We start from the raw sequence: 18204 nt of genomic DNA on the forward strand, positions 1-18204 counted from the left end.
TCCATATGTACTATACAGCGTATGAGGGGATAACATGACACAGACAGGAGACACCAGAGTCTGCTCCATATGTACTATACAGCGTATGAGGGAATAACATGACACAGACAGGAGACACCAGAGTCTGCTCCATATGTACTATACAGCGTATGAGGGAATAACATGACACAGACAGGAGACACCAGAGTCTGCTCCATATGTACTATACAGCGTATGAGGGGATAACATGACACAGACAGGAGACACCAGAGTCTGCTCCTCCTGCACAGCTGTTACCTGCTGCTGCCGCCCCCGTTTGCCGTTACAGCTGAATAGCGTCACGCCCCCACATTAGCGTAGACTCGCCCCCGCTATCAGGCAGCAGCACTGTGCTATGACGCTATTGGCGCGGCGGCCATCTCTGCTGATCACCTGACCGACCGGAAGTAGTTCTCGGACAACAGGAAGTAGAAGAGCAGCCGCCGGCGCCGCGGTCATCCGGGTACCACAGGAGTAATCCGGCTACAGCGGGTAATGCGGGAGGAGCAGTCAGTGACCTGGGGACGTGGCGTTGTCTCTATTTCCTAGATTGAGTAATAAGATCACATATCAAGATCAACATCCCTCCCAGCATGCACCTCTCCAGGAGGAGGACACAATGCTCTGCTCCTGCTCTTCCCTCATAATGTATGATTGGCGGCACCTGTGTCGAACACGTTAATTGATGAGAAAGGTGCTTCAACACAGGTGATGCCAATCATACATTGTGAGGGAAGTGCAGGCACAGAGCATTGTGTCCTCCTGGAGAGGGTCATGTTGGGGAGGTATGGACTAATATAAGATCCCCTTCAGTTTTGGTTCCAGGAAGTGACGTTCCGTGAGGGCGGAAGTTGTTAGATGCCCTCACAACGTTTTTTATTTTATCTGTAATTCACGTAAGTGTAGGTTATTTTGATTTATTTTAGCTGCATTGTACCCTTGCGGCTCGCCAAAGATTTATATTCCACCTCCTGGGATACGTGGACCCAGGGCATGATGGGAAAATTGTCAAAACTGAAGAGGATCTAGACCATGGGTCTTCAACCTGTGGCCCTCCAGGGATGCAGTTTAAATCCCGGCGTTCAAAATCCTGACACTTTCTCCCCACGTGGGTGTCCACGTGGTGAGCCCGCAAGGGGGGGGGGAAGCGATCCACGTACCCCGCTTGTCGGGATTTCGGCGTTCTGGATTTTGAACGCCGGGATCCCGACCGCCGGCTTTTCATGCCGAATCCGCCCTCCAGATGTTGTGAAACTACATGTTCCAACATGCATTGCCACATTTTTTTTCCTATAAGAGCATGCCAAAACTGTCAGGGCATGCTGGGACATGTAGTTCTACAACATCTGGAGGGCCACAGTTTCAAGACATGTGATCTAGATACTACCGTGTTTTTTTTTGGAGTGCCAGGGATCATCTACCTGCAAAGAGGTGACTGCTGGGAATGGGACATTATACAGTAACACCAGGGGATGTGACTGCTGGGAATGGGACGTTATACAGTAACGACGGGGGGGATGTGACCGGAGAGGTGACTGCTGGGAATGGGACGTTATACAGTAACACCGGGGGATGTGACAGGAGAGGTGACTGCTGGGAATGGGACGTTATACAGTAACACCAGGGGATGTGACCGGAGAGGTGACTGCTGGGAATGGGATGTTATACAGTAACACCGGGGGATGTGACCGGAGAGGTGACTGCTGGGAATGGGACGTTATACAGTAACACCGGGGATGTGACAGGAGAGGTGACTGCTGGGAATGAGACGTTACACAGTAACACCGGGGGATGTGACCAGAGAGGTGACTGCTGGGAATGGGACGTTCTACAGTAACACCGGGGGATGTGACCTGATAGGTGACTGCTGGGAATGGGACATTATACAGTAACATCGGGGGATGTAACAGGAGAGGTGACTGCTGGGAATGTGACGTTATACAGTAACACCGGGGGTATGTGACAGGAGAGGTGACTGCTGGGAATGGGACGTTATACAGTAACACCGGGGATGTGACCGGAGAGGTGACTGCTGGGAATGGGACATTATACAGTAACACCGGGGGATGTGACCGGAGAGGTGACTGCTGGGAATGGGCCGTTATACAGTAACACCAGGGGATGTGACAGGAGAGGGGACTGCTGGGAATGGGATGTTATACAGTAACAGTAAAAGTAATTATTAAGTCATTAAATTGGACAAGTTGTGTTGTTCTCTGGGTCATTTAAGATGAAGACCAAGTTGAGCTAGGATTTGACAATTTTTTTTATACAAAAGCTTGTGTTGTCACTGAGCTTTGTAATGTATAGTACTCTTAATACCACGTATATGTTCGCCCTGTATTCCTATAATGTAGGGTGAAGGACTGACTGATATTAATGCAGAAGATACAGAGGGAGAAGAAGAGACGGATGTGACTGATAAGAAGGCAGAGGGAGAAGAAGAGACCTATGTGACTGATATGAAGGCAGAAGGTACAGAGGGAGAAGAAGAGACGTATGTGACTGATATGAAGGCAGAAGATACAGAGGGAGGAGAAGAGACGTATGTGACTGATATGAAGGCAGAAGGTACAGAGGGAGGAGAAGAGACGTATGTGACTGATATGAAGGAAGAAGGTACAGAGGAAGGAGAAGAGACGTATGTGACTGATATGAAGGCAGAAGATACAGAGGGAGGAGAAGAGACGTATGTGACTGATATGAAGGCAGAAGGTACAGAGGAAGGAGAAGAGACGTATGTGACTGATATGAAGGTAGAAGATACAGAGGAAGGAGAAGAGACGTATGTGACTGATATGAAGGTAGAAGATACAGAGGGAGAAGAAGAGACATATGTGACTGATATGAAGGCAGAAGGTACAGAGGGAGGAGAAGAGACGTATGTGACTGATATGAAGGTAGAAGATACAGAGGGAGAAGAAGAGACATATGTGACTGATATGAAGGCAGAAGATACAGAGGGAGGAGAAGAGACGTATGTGACTGATATGAAGGCAGTAGGTACAGAGGGAGAAGAGACGTATGTGACTGATATTAAGGAAGAAGATACAGAGGGAGAAGAAGAGACGTATCTGACTGATATGAAGGCAGAAGATACAGAGGGAGAAGAAGAGACGTATGTGACTGATATGAAGGTAGACGATACAGAGGGAGGAGAAGAGACGTATGTGACTGATATGAAGGTAGAAGATACAGAGGGAGAAGAAACACATGCGACTGATATGAAGGCAGAAGATACAGAGGGAGGAGAAGAGACGTATGTGACTGATATGAAGGCAGAAGGTACAGAGGGAGGAGAAGAGACATATGTGACTGATATTAAGGAAGAAGATACAGAGGGAGAAGAAGAGACGTATGTGACTGATATGAAGGCAGAAGATACAGAGGGAGAAGGAGAGACGTATGTGACTGATATGAAGGCAGAAGATACAGAGGGAGGAGAAGAGACGAATGTGACTAATATGAAGGCAGAAGAGACGTATGTGACGGGTGATCAGCAGTGTAAGGAGGAGGAAATCCCTACAGATATCAGCACAGGTGAGTTATAAACACTAAGGCCCTTATTTTAGTTAACTCTTAGAGACAAATTCCTTCTCAGATGGACAAAACCATGTGCACTGCAGGGGGGCAGATGTAACAGGTGCAGATAGAATTAGATTTGGGTGAGTTATTTTGTTTCTGTGCAGGGTAAATACTGGCTGCTTTATTTTTACACTGCAATATAGATCTCACTTTGAAGAAAAACCCCACCCAAATCTAACTCTCTCTGCACATGTTATATCTGCCCCACATGCAGTGCACATGGTTTTGTCCATTTGAGAAGGAATTGCCTCTAAGAGTGAACTAGAATAAGGCCCTAAGTCACATATTTTCCTTGTTCTGTCTCTACAAGAATCTCATCTCATACATCAGAAGCCATCAGCCCCTATTATACTCCTGCTCTCCCCCTCACATCATGTCACTATGTGTTACCAGCCCAGAGATCTGACCAGTCTCCTCCCTGCACTCTCTGGTGTATCTCCTACATCAGGAGCCATCAGCCCCTATTATACTCCTGCTCTCCCCCTCACATCATGTCACTGTGTGTTACCAGCCCAGAGATCTGACCAGTCTCCTCCCCACACTCTCTGGTGTATCTCATACATCAGGAGCCATCAGCCCCTATTATACTCCTGCTCTCCCCTCACATCATGTCACTGTGTGTTACCAGCCCAGAGATCTGACCAGTCTTCTCCCCGCACTCTCTGGTGTATCTCCTACATCAGGAGCCATGAGCCCCTATTATACTCCTGCTCTCCCCTCACATCATGTCACTGTGTGTTACCAGCCCAGAGATCTGACCAGTCTCCTCCCCGCACTCTCTGATGTATCTCATACATCAGGAGCCATCAGCCCCTATTATACTCCTGCTCTCCCCTCACATCATGTCACTGTGTGTTACCAGCCCAGAGATCTGACCAGTCTCCTCCCCGCACTCTCTGATGTATCTCATACATCAGGAGCCATCAGCCCCTATTATACTCCTGCTCTCCCCTCACATCATGTCACTGTGTGTTACCAGCCCAGAGATCTGACCAGTCTCCTCCCCGCACTCTCTGTTGTATCTTATACATCAGGAGCCATCAGCCCCTATTATACTCCTGCTCTCCCCCTCACATCATGTCACTGTGTGTTACCAGCCCAGAGATCTGACCAGTCTCCTCCCCGCACTCTCTGGTGTATCTCATACATCAGGAGCCATCAGCCCCTATTATACTCCTGCTCTCTCCCCTCACATCATGTCACTGTGTGTTACCAGCCCAGAGATCTGACCAGTCTCCTCCCCGCACTCTCTGGTGTATCTCATACCTCAGGAGACATCAGTCCCTATTATACTCCTGCTCTCTCCCCTCACATCATGTCACTGTGTGTTACCAGCCCAGAGATCTGACCAGTCTCCTCCCCGCACTCTCTGGTGTATCTCATACATCAGGAACCATCAGCCCCTATTATACTCCTGCTCTACCCCTCACATCATGTCACTGTGTGTTACCAGCCCAGAGATCTGACCAGTCTCCTCCCCACACTCTCTGGTGTATCTCATACATCAGGAGCCATCAGCCCCAATTATACTCCTGCTCTCCCCCTCACATCATGTCACTGTGTGTTACCAGCCCAGAGATCTGACCAGTCTCCTCCCCGCACTCTGTGGTGTATCTCATACATCAGGAGCCATCAGCCCCTATTATACTCCTGCTCTCCTCCTCACATCATGTCACTGTGTGTTACCAGCCCAGAGATCTGACCGGTCTCCTCCCCGCACTCTCTGGTGTATCTTATACATCAGCAGCCATCAGCCCCTATTATACTCCGGCTCTCCCCCTCACATCATGTCACTGTGTGTTACCAGCCAAGAGATCTGACCAGTCTCCTCCCCGCACTCTCTGGTGTATCTTATACATCAGGAGCCATCAGCCCCTATAATACTCCTGCTCTCCCCTCACATGTCACTGTGTGTTACCAGCCCAGAGATCTGACCAGTCTCCTCCCCGCACTCTCTGGTGTATCTCATACATCAGGAGCCATCAGCCCCTATAATACTCCTGCTCTCCCCTCACATGTCACTGTGTGTTACCAGCCCAGAGATCTGACCAGTCTCCTCCCCACACTCTCTGGTGTATCTCATACATCAGGAGCCATCAGTCCCTATTATACTCCTGCTCTCCCCCTCACATCATGTCACTGTGTGTTACCAGCCCAGAGATCTGACCGGTCTCCTCCCCGCACTCTCTGGTGTATCTCATACATCAGGAGCCATCAGCCCCTATTATATTCCTGCTCTCCCTCTCACATCATGTCACTGTGAGTTACCAGCCCAGAGATCTGACCAGTCTCCTCCCCGCACTCTCTGGTGTATCTCATACATCAGGAGCCATCAGCCCCTATTATACTCCTGCTCTCCCCCTCACATCATGTCACTGTGTGTAACCAGCCCAGAGATCTGACCAGTCTCCTCCCCGCACTCTCTGGTGTATCTCATACATCAGGAGCCATCAGCCCCTATTATACTCCTGCTCTCCCCCTCACATCATGTCACTGTGTGTTACCAGCCAGAGATCTGACCAGTCTCCTCCCCGCACTCTCTGGTGTATCTCATACATCAGGAACCATCAGCCCCTATTATACTCCTGATCTCCCCCCTCACATCATGTCACTGTGTGTTACCAGCCCAGAGATCTGACCAGTCTCCTCCCCGCACTCTCTGGTGTATCTCATACATCAGGAGCCATCAGCCCCTATTATACTCCTGCTCTCCCTCTCACATCATGTCACTGTGTGTTACCAACCCAGAGATCTGAACAGTCTCCTCCCCACACTCTCTGGTGTATCTCATACATCAGGAGCCATCAGCCCCTATTATACTCCTGCTCTCCCCCTCACATCATGTCACTGTGTGTTACCAGCCAGAGATCTGACCAGTCTCCTCCCCGCACTCTCTGGTGTATCTCATACATCAGGAACCATCAGCCCCTATTATACTCCTGCTCTCCCCTCACATCATGTCACTGTGTGTTACCAGCCCAGAGATCTGACCAGTCTCCTCCCCGCACTCTCTGATGTATCTCATACATCAGGAGCCATCAGCCCCTATTATACTCCTGCTCTCCCCTCACATCATGTCACTGTGTGTTACCAGCCCAGAGATCTGACCAGTCTCCTCCCCGCACTCTCTGTTGTATCTCATACATCAGGAGCCATCAGCCCCTATTATACTCCTGCTCTCCCCCTCACATCATGTCACTGTGTGTTACCAGCCCAGAGATCTGACCAGTCTCCTCCCCGCACTCTCTGGTGTATCTCATACATCAGGAGCCATCAGCCCCTATTATACTCCTGCTCTCTCCCCTCACATCATGTCACTGTGTGTTACCAGCCCAGAGATCTGACCAGTCTCCTCCCCGCACTCTCTGGTGTATCTCATACCTCAGGAGACATCAGTCCCTATTATACTCCTGCTCTCTCCCCTCACATCATGTCACTGTGTGTTACCAGCCCAGAGATCTGACCAGTCTCCTCCCCGCACTCTCTGGTGTATCTCATACATCAGGAACCATCAGCCCCTATTATACTCCTGCTCTACCCCTCACATCATGTCACTGTGTGTTACCAGCCCAGAGATCTGACCAGTCTCCTCCCCACACTCTCTGGTGTATCTCATACATCAGGAGCCATCAGCCCCAATTATACTCCTGCTCTCCCCCTCACATCATGTCACTGTGTGTTACCAGCCCAGAGATCTGACCGGTCTCCTCCCCGCACTCTGTGGTGTATCTCATACATCAGGAGCCATCAGCCCCTATTATACTCCTGCTCTCCTCCTCACATCATGTCACTGTGTGTTACCAGCCCAGAGATCTGACCAGTCTCCTCCCCGCACTCTCTGGTGTATCTTATACATCAGCAGCCATCAGCCCCTATTATACTCCTGCTCTCCCCCTCACATCATGTCACTGTGTGTTACCAGCCAAGAGATCTGACCAGTCTCCTCCCCGCACTCTCTGGTGTATCTTATACATCAGGAGCCATCAGCCCCTATTATACACCTGCTCTCCCCTCACATCATGTCACTGTGTGTTACCAGCCCAGAGATCTGACCAGTCTCCTCCCCGCACTCTCTGGTGTATCTCATACATCAGGAGCCATCAGCCCCTATAATACTCCTGCTCTCCCCTCACATGTCACTGTGTGTTACCAGCCCAGAGATCTGACCAGTCTCCTCCCCACACTCTCTGGTGTATCTCATACATCAGGAGCCATCAGTCCCTATTATACTCCTGCTCTCCCCCTCACATCATGTCACTGTGTGTTACCAGCCCAGAGATCTGACCGGTCTCCTCCCCGCACTCTCTGGTGTATCTCATACATCAGGAGCCATCAGCCCCTATTATATTCCTGCTCTCCCTCTCACATCATGTCACTGTGAGTTACCAGCCCAGAGATCTGACCAGTCTCCTCCCCGCACTCTCTGGTGTATCTCATACATCAGGAGCCATCAGCCCCTATTATACTCCTGCTCTCCCCCTCACATCATGTCACTGTGTGTAACCAGCCAGAGATCTGACCAGTCTCCTCCCCGCACTCTCTGGTGTATCTCATACATCAGGAACCATCAGCCCCTATTATACTCCTGATCTCCCCCCTCACATCATGTCACTGTGTGTTACCAGCCCAGAGATCTGACCAGTCTCCTCCCCGCACTCTCTGGTGTATCTCATACATCAGGAGCCATCAGCCCCTATTATACTCCTGCTCTCCCTCTCACATCATGTCACTGTGAGTTACCAGCCCAGAGATCTGACCAGTCTCCTCCCCGCACTCTCTGGTGTATCTCATACATCAGGAGCCATCAGCCCCTATTATACTCCTGCTCTCCCCCTCACATCATGTCACTGTGTGTAACCAGCCCAGAGATCTGACCAGTCTCCTCCCCGCACTCTCTGGTGTATCTCATACATCAGGAGCCATCAGCCCCTATTATACTCCTGCTCTCCCCCTCACATCATGTCACTGTGTGTTACCAACCCAGAGATCTGACCAGTCTCCTCCCCACACTCTCTGGTGTATCTCATACATCAGGAGCCATCAGCCCCTATTATACTCCTGCTCTCCCCCTCACATCATGTCACTGTGTGTTACCAGCCAGAGATCTGACCAGTCTCCTCCCCGCACTCTCTGGTGTATCTCATACATCAGGAACCATCAGCCCCTATTATACTCCTGCTCTCCCCTCACATCATGTCACTGTGTGTTACCAGCCCAGAGATCTGACCAGTCTCCTCCCCGCACTCTCTGTTGTATCTCATACATCAGGAGCCATCAGCCCCTATTATACTCCTGCTCTCCCCCTCACATCATGTCACTGTGTGTTACCAGCCCAGAGATCTGACCAGTCTCCTCCCCGCACTCTCTGGTGTATCTCATACATCAGGAGCCATCAGCCCCTATTATACTCCTGCTCTCTCCCCTCACATCATGTCACTGTGTGTTACCAGCCCAGAGATCTGACCAGTCTCCTCCCCGCACTCTCTGGTGTATCTCATACCTCAGGAGACATCAGTCCCTATTATACTCCTGCTCTCTCCCCTCACATCATGTCACTGTGTGTTACCAGCCCAGAGATCTGACCAGTCTCCTCCCCGCACTCTCTGGTGTATCTCATACATCAGGAACCATCAGCCCCTATTATACTCCTGCTCTACCCCTCACATCATGTCACTGTGTGTTACCAGCCCAGAGATCTGACCAGTCTCCTCCCCACACTCTCTGGTGTATCTCATACATCAGGAGCCATCAGCCCCAATTATACTCCTGCTCTCCCCCTCACATCATGTCACTGTGTGTTACCAGCCCAGAGATCTGACCGGTCTCCTCCCCGCACTCTGTGGTGTATCTCATACATCAGGAGCCATCAGCCCCTATTATACTCCTGCTCTCCTCCTCACATCATGTCACTGTGTGTTACCAGCCCAGAGATCTGACCAGTCTCCTCCCCGCACTCTCTGGTGTATCTTATACATCAGCAGCCATCAGCCCCTATTATACTCCTGCTCTCCCCCTCACATCATGTCACTGTGTGTTACCAGCCAAGAGATCTGACCAGTCTCCTCCCCGCACTCTCTGGTGTATCTTATACATCAGGAGCCATCAGCCCCTATTATACACCTGCTCTCCCCTCACATCATGTCACTGTGTGTTACCAGCCCAGAGATCTGACCAGTCTCCTCCCCGCACTCTCTGGTGTATCTCATACATCAGGAGCCATCAGTCCCTATTATACTCCTGCTCTCCCCCTCACATCATGTCACTGTGTGTTACCAGCCCAGAGATCTGACCGGTCTCCTCCCCGCACTCTCTGGTGTATCTCATACATCAGGAGCCATCAGCCCCTATTATATTCCTGCTCTCCCTCTCACATCATGTCACTGTGAGTTACCAGCCCAGAGATCTGACCAGTCTCCTCCCCGCACTCTCTGGTGTATCTCATACATCAGGAGCCATCAGCCCCTATTATACTCCTGCTCTCCCCCTCACATCATGTCACTGTGTGTAACCAGCCCAGAGATCTGACCAGTCTCCTCCCCGCACTCTCTGGTGTATCTCATACATCAGGAACCATCAGCCCCTATTATACTCCTGATCTCCCCCCTCACATCATGTCACTGTGTGTTACCAGCCCAGAGATCTGACCAGTCTCCTCCCCACACTCTCTGGTGTATCTCATACATCAGGAGCCATCAGTCCCTATTATACTCCTGCTCTCCCCCTCACATCATGTCACTGTGTGTTACCAGCCCAGAGATCTGACCGGTCTCCTCCCCGCACTCTCTGGTGTATCTCATACATCAGGAGCCATCAGCCCCTATTATACTCCTGCTCTCCCCCTCACATCATGTCACTGTGTGTAACCAGCCCAGAGATCTGACCAGTCTCCTCCCCGCACTCTCTGGTGTATCTCATACATCAGGAGCCATCAGCCCCTATTATACTCCTGCTCTCCCCCTCACATCATGTCACTGTGTGTTACCAGCCAGAGATCTGACCAGTCTCCTCCCCGCACTCTCTGGTGTATCTCATACATCAGGAACCATCAGCCCCTATTATACTCCTGATCTCCCCCCTCACATCATGTCACTGTGTGTTACCAGCCCAGAGATCTGACCAGTCTCCTCCCCGCACTCTCTGGTGTATCTCATACATCAGGAGCCATCAGCCCCTATTATACTCCTGCTCTCCCTCTCACATCATGTCACTGTGTGTTACCAACCCAGAGATCTGACCAGTCTCCTCCCCGCACTCTCTGGTGTATCTCATACATCAGGAGCCATCAGCCCCTATTATACTCCTGCTCTCCCCCTCACATCATGTCACTGTGTGTTACCAGCCCAGAGATCTGACCAGTCTCCTCCCTGCACTCTCTGGTGTATCTCATACATCAGGAGCCATCAGCCCCTATTATACTCCTGCTCTCCCCCTCACATCATGTCACTGTGTGTTACCAGCCAGAGATCTGACCAGTCTCCTCCCCGCACTCTCTGGTGTATCTCATACATCAGGAACCATCAGCCCCTATTATACTCCTGATCTCCCCCCTCACATCATGTCACTGTGTGTTACCAGCCCAGAGATCTGACCAGTCTCCTCCCCGCACTCTCTGGTGTATCTCATACATCAGGTGCCATCAGCCCCTATTATACTCCTGCTCTCCCCTCACATCATGTCACTGTGTGTTACCAGCCCAGAGATCTGACCAGTCTCCTCCCCGCACTCTCTGGTGTATCTCATACATCAGGAGCCATCAGCCCCTATTATACTCCTGCTCTCCCCCTCACATCATGTCACTGTGTGTTACCAGCCCAGAGATCTGACCAGTCTCCTCCCTGCACTCTCTGGTGTATCTCATACATCAGGAGCCATCAGCCCCTATTATACTCCTGCTCTCCCCCTCACATCATGTCACTGTGTGTTACCAGCCCAGAGATCTGACCAGTCTCCTCCCCGCACTCTCTGGTGTATCTCATACATCAGGAGCCATCAGCCCCTATTATACACCTGCTCTCCCCTCACATCATGTCACTGTGTGTTACCAGCCCAGAGATCTGACCAGTCTCCTCCCCGCACTCTCTGGTGTATCTCATACATCAGGAACCATCAGCCCCTATTATACTCCTGCTCTCCCCCTCACATCATGTCACTGTGTGTTACCAGCCCAGAGATCTGACCAGTCTCCTCACTTGTACTGTCTGTCCTGTCCAGTGTTTCAACCCTGGTATACTGTACTATCCCTGTGTGTGTGTGTGTGTGTGTGTGTGTGTGTACAGTTAAGCTTACGTATTGTTACATATTACTATATATTTATATACATAAAATATGTTCCCAAGGCAAGAGGAAACTCCAAAGAATGTAAGAAATGTAATTCCAGCTTTACAATGACTTCCGATGGTATGTTGGTGTGTGAGAAGTACACTCCAGATCCCCCTCTGGCACAAGCCCCAGAGGACTCTCCTGTCTGGGCTTCACAGCTCAGTGACGTCATGTCACGCTTGTCCTCTGAGCTTACAGCTTCACAGAGAGACAGAGACTGGATAACATCAGGGCAGGAGGAAGCACCACAAAGGTGGCTTGTAGCAAGTGTACAGATAGATTTACACCATACTTGCCTACTTTTGAAAACGAGTTTCAGGGAGATTATAGTTGGTAGTAAAAGTTTGCACTGTGCTCCCTTAAAGGGGCGTGACATGCTCCACCCAAAGGGGCGTGTCTATTTCCATATATGGAGAGATTGTGAAAGAGATTGTGAACGTGGCACTTAGAATCTTTTAATATTAATTATATCCAAATGTGGATGAGCCCCAAAGCAGTTAGTAAGAGCTACTATACTTGCTAAAGTGCTAGGAAATGGTGCTGATGATTCAATGTAAATGTATCTATCTCTCATTCCTTTTTTCCCCCTAAAATGTAACAGTGTAATGTGGGCTAGGTGAAATGAGGGAGATTGCTAGACTAATGAGGGAGAGAGGGAGATTGCTGCTATTTCAGGGAGACTCCTGCAGAATGCAGGAGGGTAGGCAACTATGATTTACACCTTCCTCTGAGGTAAAGCTGCTCTGTGATTATTAGGCAGCATATTCCCTGCCTGGGCTTCTCAGCTCACCGATGTTATGTTATAATTGTCCTACGGAGTTACTGCCACCCAGAGGGACAGTGAGATCTATATATCTCTGCACTAATGTAGCCTCAGTCTGCATGCAGAGATTACACTCTCCTGCCCCCCCCCCCCCCCCCCCCCCTCCGTTCTTACAGTGTGGACATGCAGTTTGAGGGGGGACAGTTTGCAGACAGCTAGGTCATACAGAGGACAGCAGGAAGCTTCAGTTAGTGATTTAGATCATTTAAAATCACCGACGGTTTAAGGACGATGTCGAATACTTTTGCCATCGATGTGGGAGAACCAGATGGTTTCCCTACATCGATGGCAAAGGCGAACCGATGGTTCCTCTTCTTTTTTTTTTTGAAGATGCCGGTACACAGCACATAGCTCCGACACCCGCAAGTCCCGCCCCTGTGTTTTGATTGGCCCAAGGGCCATTCAGTTATATATAATGGATGACCATCGATAGCTAAAACGATCAATGGTTATCCATCAGATTGTTTACTACTATCGATGGCTGGATGCAGAATCAACATCGATGGCGTCTGCCCCGATGGCCATCCCTAGCTTCAGCCTGGCTGTGCTGTCAGATCATATGCTGTGGTGATGTTACACTCAGGGTGACACAGGGGTCATCACTGCCTTACTCTGATGCCACGCTCAGACACACTAGGCGTGTAACACTACAGTGCACACGTACAGAGCTGGTTACAGTCTCTGGTCCAGTCACTTGTAAAGTGTTATAGACCTCTGCAAAACTTCAACCCTGCCTTGCCATAGTTAAAGGTCTGTTTAAGCTGCCAGCATGTAACCGGGCGCTATGGCAGCCTCCACCAACAGTGGCCTCTGAACTTGTACTCTCACCAGGAATAACTTTACAGGTTCCGGCTCAATGGAAGTTGGAGAATACTTTAATATAGAAATTCTCCCGGCTGCTAGTAGCCTTGCACCCCGGCGGGGTAGCATCTTGGGTGGATGCAGCTGTTGCCATTTGGTTTCTCAATTCTGCCATTCTCCTCTATGTGACTTTTGGATACGGTCGAATTGTCGACCCCACTTAGGTCGACATGCAACTAGGTAGGCAGGTTTCTAGGTCGGCATGGTTCTAGGTCGACACATGTTTTAGGTCGACATGTTTTTTTTTTTTTCACTGTTTTTGGGCCGACATGTGCCGACAGGCGGTATTTCATGCCCTAACATCCACTAGGGCGTGGTGGGAGAATAAAATAGCGTGCCAAGCGATGGGAGTGGCTGCGGTTGACTTCCAACTGTGTCCATGTCGACTGTGTCGACATTCGTGGGTTAAAAACAGCGGAAAAAACCCATGTCGACACTTCGACCTGTTGTCCTAACTCATACCAACCTAACACATGTGTCGACCTACAACCATGTCAACTAGAACCCTGTCGCCCTATTTGCCTTTGGACCTAGTGGTGTCGACCTAAGTGGATCGACAATCCTATCCACATCCATTACTTAAGTGGAGTAACTCTGGCTGCAGCTTTTATAAACTAGCTGATATGGCCTTGGCAGGATGCAGTTACAATCCCGACACTTTCTACCTCTGTCCACGACACCCATAGAGGGAGAATAAATTAGAGTGCCGAGCAAGGCACCAGGCCCGCTGCATGGCGAGAACCGCGAGCCCGCAAGGGGGGTCGATCCACAACCCAAACCCCACCCCCATGGTCAGGATTTCGGTGGTCGGGATTCCGAACCACTCCCGCCTTGACACGACTCATCCCTTTGGTACTCAAAGTTTTACTGGCTGCCAATGATGAGGGCCGTGTGCGCTTCAGCGACACCAGATACCATATGCCAAGTTGCTGCCTCTTATCTGTATGACCTATGATCTGCAGGTACAGGTATATATATATTTATACCTATATATGTGTACGCGTTTATGACTATAGCGGTGCTGGCCAGCATTACTGCTTCTGACATTCAAACAGCGTTTCTATAGTTTCCTGTTTGTTCATTTCTATTGTATCTACATGTACATACATTATACCCACAGAGATGATTCCTTTTGGAAACCAACGTGTTTATACACGCACCAGTACACCTTATGTAATGCTATAACCCACTACCTGCTTATGCCTGGAAACACACATAAGTTTATTCCAACTTTTGCTGCGGTTATCCAACATTTGATGGGGTTAGAGTTTACCTCCGACTACTACCGCCTCTGGCGTGCTAATGTGTCTTGGTGCGAGGAGCGTGGTGACTCCTCTACTCTTTTTAAGAGATCACGGCTTCTTTTGTATTTTCTTGGATCTTTGAAGATTCAGGACTCTGCGCTGTCCATCTTCTTCATTCAGAAGAAGTTGGCTCTGTTACCAGAGGTGCACATGTTTCTCCAGGGAGTGTTGCGGTTGCAACCCCCTTTCCGTCAGCCGACGGCCCAGTGGGATTTGGATTTGGTCCTCGGATTTTTGCAATCCTCGGTTTTTGAGCCTTTGATGGATGTGGACCTCAAGTATCTCATGTGGTAACCGTGTTTTTGCTGGCCTTGGCTTTGGCCAGGCGTGTCACTGAGTTGGGGGCTCTGTCCTGTCGCCCACTCATGGGCGGCTGCCTGAGGGGTTTTTATTGAGCAGCTCTGTCGAGCTGCCACTTGGTCGGATTGTCAGACCTTTGTCCGGTTCTACTGGTTTAAAACTTGGTGTTAAGGGGGTCTCAGCACTGTCCCACCCGTGTTGGGATCTCTGGGACGTCCCCACTGTTAGTCCAGTGACACCTAATGGATGAAGGGGAAAACAGAGATTTTGTAAATCCTTTTCTCCGAGTCCCCAAGTGTTATCACTGGACGCCCGCCTCGGCGCTGTTCTTTTACTCGGTTACGAACCCGACCTTGAAACCTTGAAGTTTTCTTCCTGCCAGGCCTGGTTCCGGTTATGTCTGTTGGAACTTCCTGGTGTGTTACTGTGTGGTGTATATTACTCAGTGTTGTTTCTCACTGGTCTTTTTCACTTTTCAATCTATCACTGTTTGATTGTTAATGTGTGTTATGTTTAACCTCCTCTTCGGAAATGTGTTTCTCTCTTCCAGCTCCCTTCGGGCACAATCCTTAAGACTGCCTGGGAAAAACAGACTAGGGCCCTTATTCTGATCGGTGTGGCCGGATCCGAATATGTGGCCAGGACCGTGCGTGCGAAACCCCGCCTTCCATACGGATCGCCAACTCCGTCCGTACGCGGTAAGAAGCTGGCCGAACGGACCGCACGTGTATTTTTCATGGAATACGCCTCCTCCATCTCAGGGAACCTCCCCCATCATTCGATGGTCGCACACAGACATTTTTCCGTGCAAAAGCAGGGATCTGGGCGGGCAGCTGACATCCGGCGATGTCATATGTCCGCCCCCTACACGTGCGTCACGGCCGCATTACCATACGTACGCCCAGCGTTTGCATGGGAACGCCCATGAAACGCGGGGCGTATGCATATGGTAATGAGCCCAAATAGCCCTTCACGCCCCTATCCACCCCCTGTTCGAGTGTTCACATTTCATGCGGGATTTGGCCGTACGCCCCGCTCGCACATGCGCAGAGACGCCTCTGCACATGCGCAGACACAAAACATTGGCGGCACGAACGCACGCGGATATTACCGCACCAACCAGAATAAGGGCCTAGGAGAGGAGCCTGACTTCAGACACACGGCTAGAAACAGGCTTCACAGTGACAAAGCACATGCTCCCTTCACTGAGGACCAAACAAGAACAAGAATTCTCACCGGCAGGGAGCAGCTGGTCAAAAACCCTAATAAAGGGTCAGCTAACGAGGGATTCAGTGCAGGTTGCATAGCAACAGCTAAATAACAAAACTAGCAGCAGCACACCAGACATCTATGATCCATCTGGGAGCCCATCAAAGGATCTACCTGCCAGTGGAATATCATGGGACACTGCAGTCCCGAATACCCTGTCTCCTCTCCCTCAGACGGGTGTCAGTTTATGCCTGCATGAGGGTGTTGGGGTTGATGGTATCGACCTTCGACTATGCCCAATTTCACTCCCGTCCACTACAACGGGAGATCCTCACCAAGTGGCCGGGATCCTACACCAACATCCGGTCACAGCTGATAGCTCTGTTCCCAACTGTGCATCTCTCACTCTCCTGGTGTCTTCTAGACCAGAACCTTACAGCGGGGAGACCATTTCCTCACCACGGATTCCAGCCTCCGCGGGTGGGGGGCAGTGACTTGCTATCGATCATTCCAGGGACTATGGAATGTACAGGAAGCCCAACTTCTCATCAATGTCCTCAAAATGAGGGCAGTCTACCGGGCGCTTTGCTTGGTGGAACCCTGACTCAGGGGTCACCCTGTGCAGGTCCAGTCAGGCAATGATGGTGGCTTATACTCAACCATAAGGGCGGCACTCGGAGTCGGGATGCCATGGCAGAGACCTCCAGCATTTTTCAATGGGCGGAAAAGATCCTCAATTGGGAAGCGGACTTCCTAAGCCGTCAGACTCTGGGTGCTGATGAATGGGCCTTTTATCCAGAGGTGTTTCAGATGCTGGTACAACGCTGGGGCAGACCCGATGTTGGATGCTTTGTCAGGCCGTGGCCGTTTGCTCTGATGTACACCTTCCCTCCGATTTTACTCCACATGAGATTGATTGACAAGTTTAAAGCGGAGGGCGGCACATTGATCCTGGTGGCTCCCAGCTGGCCCAGAGGGATCTGGTTCTCGGATCTGCAGGCCCTGTCAGTGGCCCTTCTGCTTTGTCTACCTCTACGTACAGACCTGCTCTCTAAGGGACCGTATCTACACCTGGATTTGCAGCTTCTGGCTTTGATGGGAGTGGCTGTTGAGACCTCCCTGTTAAGGACCAGAGGCTTTAACTCAAGGGCACAGACCTTCGGCTGGTGCTTACCATCGCATCTGGTGGGCTTACTTTTCCTCGTGTCACACTCGCCATTTTAATCCCAGGACTTACCGCTTGGCCAGGATTCTGTCATTCTTGCAAAAAGGTCTAGAGGCCGGATTGCACTTTCCTTCTTACAGGTTTTGGCTCTGTCCATCCTGTTCCGCAGGAATATACTGTTATTTATTGCAGGGTGTCCTCCAAATCTAACTTCCCTTTGTTTCCCCGGTTGCTCTGTGGGCTCTTTCTCTGGTCCTCGGGGCTCTTCAGGATGCCCCATTTGAACCATTAAGGTTGGTGGACCTTTGTTGGCTTTCTGGGAAAACTGTTTTCCTGTTGGCAATTACTTCGGCCCTTAGAGTGTAGGACCTCTAAGGGCCGATCGGCCCTGATTTTCCATCCTGACCGGACGGTTCTTCGAACCGTTCCTTCATACCTCCCCAAGGTGGTGTTTAAGTTTCCTGTCACCCAGGAGATTGTGGTCCCAGCCTTTCGGGGGCTGGATGTCTCTCCTGAACGGTCTTCTCTGGATGTGGTCCGTGCGTTGCACATCTATGTGCGCCGCACTAAGACTCTTTGGAAATCGGACTCTCTCTTTGTGCTCTATGGGTTTCAAAAGA

The 18204-nt window shown here is 50.4% G+C and overlaps 1 protein-coding gene and 1 pseudogene across 5 annotated transcripts in view; one reads left to right on the forward strand and one right to left on the reverse strand.

Moving 5' to 3' along the window:
* LOC146009910 (uncharacterized) overlaps positions 1-18204 on the reverse strand; it is a 272626-nt gene that overhangs the window by 21403 nt on the left and 233019 nt on the right. The window contains exon 1 of one of the 4 annotated variants that reach the window (XM_083150532.1): positions 277-620. The exons of 2 other annotated variants lie outside the window; for them this stretch is intronic. The gene's annotated coding sequence lies outside the window, so the exon portion shown is untranslated. Of the gene's footprint in view, positions 1-276; positions 621-18204 lie in introns of those variants that run through there. One more of the 4 variants, XM_083150529.1, reaches the window with a different exon arrangement.
* The window catches only part of LOC146009992 (uncharacterized), a 64268-nt pseudogene continuing 46474 nt past the window's right edge, over positions 411-18204 (forward strand). The window contains exons 1-2 of the transcript XR_014444707.1: positions 411-510; positions 2376-3558. The product of XR_014444707.1 is annotated as an uncharacterized LOC146009992 (transcript). The remainder of the gene's footprint in view (positions 511-2375; positions 3559-18204) is intronic.

Source organism: Crinia signifera, chromosome 6, assembly GCF_055691185.1.
Source record: "Crinia signifera chromosome 6, ASM5569118v1, whole genome shotgun sequence".
Taxonomy (NCBI): Eukaryota; Metazoa; Chordata; class Amphibia; order Anura; family Myobatrachidae; genus Crinia; species Crinia signifera.